We start from the raw sequence: 8,899 nt of genomic DNA, 5'->3' as shown, positions 1-8,899 counted from the left end.
AATTAAAATTCTCCAATCAGTTTGACTTCTGCATCATTCATTTTTTATTTATTTAACCTTTATTTAACTAGGCGAAGTAAGTTAAGAACAAATGTTCATTCACAATGACAGTTAAACAGTGGGTTTAACTGGGGGCAGAATGACAGAATATTATTTTTTTACCTTGTCAGCTCAGGGATTCGATCTTGCAACCTTTCGGTTTCTAGTCCAACAGCTCTAACCACTAAACTACCTGCCCACCCCGGGTAGCCTAGTGAGAACATCCCCCCAAGTCCTCTCCGGTCTCCAGGCGCTATTATGACGTCACAATGAGGAGAGCGTCGTCGGGCGGGTTCTATCTCTCTTGTGACATCATCACATCACGCATTCCACAGGTCACGGCTTCATTCCACGGTGTTCTTCTGTAGGCTACTTTCACCGGACCGAGAGACCTGGCCAACCTTACTCTCTACTTTACCATGGGCCCATGACAGCCTCTGTCTGTGTGTCTGCAAACACTTAGCTCTGAAACGATCAATGTGACGATCTAGTGATTAAGACTGTGGTTTTGACCAGCTGATTAGCTACCATGGCATGTAGACCAGTACGCTCCCTCACCACAGGGAAGGATCTAGGTGAGTATGATACTCATAGAATTACATACAGAATTATATATAGAATTATATGTAGAATTATATATAGAATTACATACAGAATTACACAGAATTATATATAGAATTACTCGTAGAATTACACAATTATATATGGAATTATATATAGAATTACATACAGAATTACACAGAATTATATATGGAATTATATATAGAATTACTCATAGAATTACACAGAATTATATATGGAATTATATATAGAATTACTCATAGAATTACACAGAATTATATATGGAATTATATATAGAATTACACAGAATTATATATGGAATTATATATAGAATTACACAGAGTTATACATAGAATTATATATAGAATTACATAGAATTATATATAGAATTATATATAGAATTACACATAGAATTATATATAGAATTACATATATCCACAACATTCTGTTGTTGGTTGTTGTGTACATCCACACCATTATGTTGTTGGGGGGGTATATCCACACCATTCTGTTGTTGGGGGGGTATATCCACACCATTCTGTTGTTGGGGGGGGGGTATATCCACACCATTATGTTGTTGGGGGGTATATCCACACCATTATGTTGTTGGGGGGGGGTATATCCACACCATTATGTTGTTGGGGGGGGTATATCCACACCATTCTGTTGTTGGGGGTTGTTGGGGGGGGTATATCCACACCATTATGTTGTTGGGGGTATATCCACACCATTATGTTGTTGGGGGGTTGTTGGGGGTATATCCACACCATTATGTTGTTGGGGGGTATATCCACACCATTATGTTGTTGTGGGGTTGGGGGTATATCCACACCATTATGTTGTTGGGGGTATATCCACACCATTATGGGGGGGTATATCCACACCATTATGTTGTTGGGGGTATATCCACACCATTATGTTGTTGGGGGGGTATATCCACACCATTATGTTGTTGGGGGTATATCCACACCATTATGTTGTTGGGGGTATATCCACACCATTATGTTGTTATCCACACCATTATGTTGTTGGGGGTATATCCACACCATTATGTTGTTGGGGGGGGTATATCCACACCATGTTGTTGGGGGGTATATCCACACCATTATGTTGTTGTTGGGGGGGGGTATATCCACACCATTATGTATATCCACACCATTATGTTGTTGGGGGTATATCCACACCATTATGTTGTTGGGGGGGTATATCCACACCATTATGTTGTTGGGGGGTATATCCACACCATTATGTTGTTGGGGGGGTATATCCACACCATTATGTTGTTGGGGGGGGTATATCCACACCATTATGTTGTTGGGGGTATATCCACACCATTATGTTGTTATCCACACCATTATGGGGGTATATCCACACCATTATGTTGTTGGGGGGGTATATCCACACCATTATGTTGTTGGGGGGGGGGTATATCCACACCATTATGTTGTTGGGGGGGGGGTATATCCACACCATTATGTTGTTGGGGGGTATATCCACACCATTATGTTGTTGGGGGGGTATATCCACACCATTATGTTGTTATCCACACCATTATGTTGGGGTTGTATATCCACACCATTATGTTGTTGGGGGTATATCCACACCATTATGTTGTTGGGGGTATATCCACACCATTATGTTGTTGGGGGTATATCCACACCATTATGTTGTTGGGGGGGTATATCCACACCATTATGTTGTTGGGGGTATATCCACACCATTATGTTGTTGGGGGGGGTATATCCACACCATTATGTTGTTGGGGGGAGGGGGTATATCCACACCATTATGTTGTTGGGGGGGGTATATCCACACCATTATGTTGTTGGGGGGCATATCCACACCATTATGTTGTTGGGGGGTATATCCACACCATTATGTTGTTGGGGGTATATCCACACCATTATGTTGTTGGGGGGGTATATCCACACCATTATGTTGTTGTTGGGGGGGGTATATCCACACCATTATGTTGTTGGGGGGGGTATATCCACACCATTATGTTGTTGGGGGGGTATATCCACACCATTATGTTGTTGGGGGGAGGGGGTATATCCACACCATTATGTTGGGGGGGTATATCCACACCATTATGTTGTTGGGGGGGGGGGGTATATCCACACCATTATGTTGTTGGGGGGGTATATCCACACCATTATGTTGTTGGGGGGGGGGTATATCCACACCATTATGTTGTTGGGGGGGTATATCCACACCATTATGTTGTTGGGGGGTATATCCACACCATTATGTTGTTGGGGGTATATCCACACCATTATGTTGTTGGGGGGGTATATCCACACCATTATGTTGTTGGGGGGGTATATCCACACCATTATGTTGTTGGGGGGGGGGTATATCCACACCATTATGTTGTTGGGGGGTATATCCACACCATTATGTTGTTGGGGGTATATCCACACCATTATGTTGTTGGGGGGGTATATCCACACCATTATGTTGTTGGGGGGGTATATCCACACCATTATGTTGTTGGGGGGGTATATCCACACCATTATGTTGGTTGTTGGGGGGGGTATCCACACCATTATGTTGTTGGGGGTATATCCACACCATTATGTTGTTGGGGGTATATCCACACCATTATGTTGTTGGGGGTATATCCACACCATTATGTTGTTGGGGGTATATCCACACCATTATGTTGTTGGGGGGGGTTGTTGGGGGTATATCCACACCATTATGTTGTTGGGGGTATATCCACACCATTATGTTGTTGGGGGGTATATCCACACCATTATGTTGTTGGGGGTATATCCACACCATTATGTTGTTGGGGGTATATCCACACCATTATGTTGTTGGGGGGTATATCCACACCATTATGTTGTATATCCACACCATTATGTTGTTGGGGGGGGTATATCCACACCATTATGTTGTTGGGGGTATATCCACACCATTATGTTGTTGGGGGTATATCCACACCATTATGTTGTATATCCACACCATTATGTTGGGGGGGTATATCCACACCATTATGTTGTTGGGGGGGTATATCCACACCATTATGTTGTTGGGGGTATATCCACACCATTATGTTGTTGGGGGGGGTATATCCACACCATTATGTTGTTGGGGGTATATCCACACCATTATGTTGTTGGGGGTATATCCACACCACCATTATGTTGTTGGGGGGGGTATATCCACACCATTATGTTGTTGGGGGTATATCCACACCATTATGTTGTTGGGGGTATATCCACCATTATGTTGTTGGGGGTATATCACACCATTATGTTGTTGGGGGGGTATATCCACACCATTATGTTGTTGGGGGTATATCCACACCATTATGTTGTTGGGGGTTGGGGGTATATCCACACCATTATGTTGTTGGGGGGGGTATATCCACACCATTATGTTGTTGGGGGGGGGTATATCCACACCATTATGTTGTTGGGGGTATATCCACACCATTATGTTGTTGGGGGGTATATCCACACCATTATGTTGTTGGGGGTATATCCACACCATTATGTTGTTGGGGGTATATCCACACCATTATGTTGTTGGGGGTATATCACACCATTATGTTGTTGGGGGTATATCCACACCATTATGTTGTTGGGGGTATATCCACACCATTATGTTGTTGGGGGTATATTATGTTGTTGGGGGTATATCCACACCATTATGTTGTTGTTATCCACACCATTATGTTGGGGGGTATATCCACACCATTATGTTGTTGGGGGTTGTATATCCACACCATTATGTTGTTGGGGGGTATATCCACACCATTATGTTGTTGGGGGTATATCCACACCATTATGTTGTTGGGGGGTATATCCACACCATTATGTTGTTGGGGGGGGTATATCCACACCATTATGTTGTTGGGGGTTGTTGGGGGGGTATATCCACACCATTATGTTGTTGGGGGTATATCCACACCATTATGTTGTTGGGGGGTATATCCACACCATTATGTTGTTGGGGGTATATCCACACCATTATGTTGTTGGGGGGTATATCCACACCATTATGTTGTTGGGGGTATATCCACACACCATTATGTTGTTGGGGGTATATCCACACCATTATGTTGTTGGGGGTATATCCACACCATTATGTTGTTGGGGGGTATATCCACACCATTATGTTGTTGGGGTTGTTGGGGGGTATATCCACACCATTATGTTGTTGGGGGTATATCCACACCATTATGTTGTTGGGTTGTTGGGGGTATATCCACACCATTATGTTGTTGGGGGTATATCCACACCATTCTGTTGTTGGGGGTATATCCACACCATTATGTTGTTGGGGGGTATATCCACACCATTATGTTGTTGGTTGTTGGGGGGGTATATCCACCATTATGTTGTTGGGGGTATATCATTATGTTGTTGGGGGGGGTATATTATGTTGTTGGGGGTATATCACACCATTATGTTGTTGAGGGGTTGTTGGGGGTATATCCACACCATTATGTTGTTGGGGGTATATCCACACCATTATGTTGTTGTTATCCACACCATTATGTTGGTATATCCACACCATTATGTTGTTGGGGGGTATATCCACACCATTATGTTGTTGGGGGTATATCCACACCATTATGTTGTTGGGGGGGGTATATCCACACCATTCTGTTGTTGGGGGTATATCCACACCATTATGTTGTTGGGGGGGGGGTATATCCACACCATTATGTTGTTGGGGGTATATCCACACCATTCTGTTGTTGAGGGGGGGGGGTATATCCACACCATTCTGTTGTTGAGGGGGGTATATCCACACCATTATGTTGTTGGGGGGGTATATCCACACCATTATGTTGTTGGGGGGGTATATCCACACCATTCTGTTGTTATGGTGGGGGGGTATATCCACACCATTCTGGGGGGGTATATCCACACCATTCTGTTGTTGGGGGTATATCCACACCATTCTGTTGTTGGGGGGGGGTATATCCACACCATTCTGTTGTTGGGGGGGGTATATCCACACCATTCTGTTGTTGAGGGGGGGTATATCCACACCATTCTGTTGTTGGGGGGGTATATCCACACCATTCTGTTGTTGGGGGGGGTATATCCACACCATTATGTTGTTGAGGGGGGGGGGTATATCCACACCATTCTGTTGTTGATAGGGGGGGGGGGTATATCCACACCATTCCAACACAGAGAACTTGCTTTTTAACATCTTAACTGAACACTTTTTAACTTAGTGATGCTCCAGAACTTTTGTTTAATTTCAGAAAGTAGGTTTGCAAAACTGGGTTACCGAAAATGGTGCACTACGTGATCCGTACGATATGTTACGTCTGGCAATTATAATTGTTTTTTTGCAATTCGTATGATATGTTACAAATTGTAATTTACGTACAATATGTTACGAAGTGCTTAAGATCCCGGACTGCATCTTTAATTACCCCCCTCAGGCACCCACACCAGCCCTCTGGCCAATGAGGGAAGGGCGAACGAGGGACTCAGCCGACTCACCCTGAGGGCTGAGAGAGCGGAGAGGAGGCGGAGGAACAGGAAGAGCTCTGAGAGGAGTACGGGAGGAAGAGGAGAGAGGAAGAGGAGGAGGAAGAGCTCTGAGAGGAGTACAGGAGGAAGAGGAGAGAGGAAGAGGAGGGGGAGGAGTCAGAAGGAAGAGGAGGAGGAGGGGAATCTGTCCTTAGAGAGTAGCACCACGCTGATCGACACGTTACAGCCCCCACAATGCAACAGTAGAGAGCCAAGTCGTGATCCGGTTGCGGAGAGGTTTGTTCAGCTGGGTTGTCTGGGAGGCGGAGGCTACGGGATCGTCTACGCTGGTTACCGCAGAGAAGACAACCTACCTGTGAGAAGGGTTCAATAAACACACACACACACACACACACACTCACTCACTCACTCACTCACTCACTCACTCACACACACACACACACACACACACACACACACACACACACACACACACACACACACACACACACGCTGGTTACCGCAGAGAAGACAACCTACCTGACAACACACACACACACACACACACACACACACACACACACACACACACACACACACACACACACACACACACACACACACACACACTTGTTTTGTCCATTGGAGTTACAGTATTATTAGTCAATGATTATGTGTGTGTGTGTGTGTGTGTGTGTGTGTGTGTGTGTGTGTGTGTGTGTGTGTGTGTGTGTGTGTGTGTGTGTGTGTGTGTGTGTGTTTTCTCTGTAGGTGGCTATAAAACGTGTCCCCTTGGCCAAAGTGTTACGCATACCGGTGGTAAGTTCATCAGTCTATAGTGGTCTATAGTAGTCTATAGTAGTCTATAGTAGTCTATAGTGGTCTATATTAGTCTATAGTGGTCTATATTAGTCTATAGTGGTCTATAGTAGTCTATAGTAGTCTATAGTAGTCTATAGTGGTCTATATTAGTCTATAGTGGTCTATAGTAGTCTATAGTGGTCTATAGTAGTCTATAGTGGTCTATATTAGTCTATAGTGGTCTATATTAGTCTATAGTGGTCTATAGTAGTCTATAGTAGTCTGTAGTGGTCTATAGTAGTCTATAGTAGTCTATAGTGGTCTATATTAGTCTATAGTGGTCTATATTAGTCTATAGTGGTCTATAGTAGTCTATAGTAGTCTATAGTGGTCTATAGTGGTCTATAGTAGTCTATAGTGGTCTATAGTAGTCTATAGTAGTCTGTAGTGGTCTATAGTAGTCTATAGTAGTCTATAGTGGTCTATATTAGTCTATAGTGGTCTATATTAGTCTATAGTGGTCTATATTAGTCTATAGTGGTCTATAGTAGTCTATAGTAGTCTGTAGTGGTCTATAGTAGTCTATAGTGGTCTATAGTAGTCTATAGTAGTCTGTAGCATACCGGTGGTGAGTTCATCAGTCTATAGTGGTCTATAGTAGTCTATAGTAGTCTATAGTGGTCTATAGTGGTCTATAGTAGTCTATAGTGGTCTATAGTAGTCTGTAGCATACCGGTGGTGAGTTCATCAGTCTATAGTGGTCTATAGTAGTCTATAGTAGTCTATAGTGGTATATAGTGGTCTATAGTAGTCTATAGTGGTCTATAGTAGTCTATAGTGGTCTATAGTAGTCTATAGTGGTCTATAGTAGTCTATAGTAGTCTGTAGCATACCGGTGGTGAGTTCATCAGTCTATAGTGGTCTATAGTAGTCTATAGTAGTCTATAGTGGTCTATAGTGGTCTATAGTAGTCTATAGTGGTCTATAGTGGTCTATAGTAGTCTATAGTGGTCTATAGTGGTCTATAGTAGTCTATAGTGGTCTATAGTAGTCTATAGTAGTCTATAGTGGTCTATAGTGGTCTATAGTAGTCTATAGTGGTCTATAGTGGTCTATAGTAGTCTATAGTGGTCTATAGTGGTCTATAGTGGTCTATAGTAGTCTATAGTGGTCTATAGTGGTCTATAGTAGTCTATAGTGGTCTATAGTGGTCTATAGTAGTCTGTAGCATACCGGTGGTGAGTTCATCATTTTCTCATCACGGTCTGCTGTGATGTAGTCTGTAGCAGATCTTTATGGTCTGTAGTAGTCTATAGTAGTCTGTAGCAGATCTGTAGTAGTCTATAGTAGTCTATAGTAGTCTATAGTAGTCTATAGTGGTCTATAGTAGTCTGTAGCATACCGGTGGTGAGTTCATCATTCTCTCATCACGGTCTGCTGTGATGCAGTCTGTAGTAGTCTATAGTAGTCCATAGTAGTCTGTAGCAGATCTGTAGTAGTCTATAGTAGTCTATAGTGGTCTATAGGAGTCTATAGTGGTCTATAGTAGTCTATAGTAGTATATATTAGTCTATATTAGTCTGTAGTAGTCTGTAGTAGTCTGTAGTAGTCTATAGTAGTCTGTAGTAGTCTATAGTAGTCTGTAGTAGTCTATAGTAGTCTGTAGTAGTCTATAGTAGTCTATAGTAGTCTATAGTAGTCTGTAGCAGATCTTTATGGTCTGTAGTAGTCTATAGTAGTCTATAGTGGTCTATAGTAGTCTGTAATAGTCTGTAGTAGTCTATAGTAGTCTGTAGTAGTATATAGTAGTCTGTAGTAGTCTATAGTAGTCTGTAGTAGTTTATAGTAGTCTGTAGTAGTCTATAGTAGTCTGTAGTAGTCTATAGTAGTCTGTAGTAGTCTGTAGTTGTCTATAGTAGTCTGTAGTTGTCTATAGTAGTCTTTAGTAGTCTATGGTAGTCTATAGTAGTCTGTAGTAGTCTATAGTAGTCAGTAGTAGTCAGTAGTAGTAGTCAGTAGTAGTCTGTAGTAGTCTGTAGTAGTCAGTAGTA

General features: G+C 42.6%; 1 protein-coding gene across 1 annotated transcript in view; it reads left to right on the top strand.

Annotated features, from left to right (window-relative positions):
• Positions 1 to 6,058: 6,058 nt before the first annotated feature.
• The window catches only part of LOC127925298 (serine/threonine-protein kinase pim-2-like), a 7,088-nt gene continuing 4,247 nt past the window's right edge, over positions 6,059 to 8,899 (top strand). Inside the window, exons 1-2 of the mRNA XM_052510159.1 lie at positions 6,059 to 6,423; positions 6,819 to 6,866. The gene's annotated coding sequence lies outside the window, so the exon portion shown is untranslated. The remainder of the gene's footprint in view (positions 6,424 to 6,818; positions 6,867 to 8,899) is intronic.

Source organism: Oncorhynchus keta, unplaced genomic scaffold (assembly GCF_023373465.1).
Source record: "Oncorhynchus keta strain PuntledgeMale-10-30-2019 unplaced genomic scaffold, Oket_V2 Un_contig_5411_pilon_pilon, whole genome shotgun sequence".
Lineage (NCBI taxonomy): Eukaryota > Metazoa > Chordata > Actinopteri > Salmoniformes > Salmonidae > Oncorhynchus > Oncorhynchus keta.
This window is presented reverse-complemented; position numbering and strand designations above follow the sequence as displayed.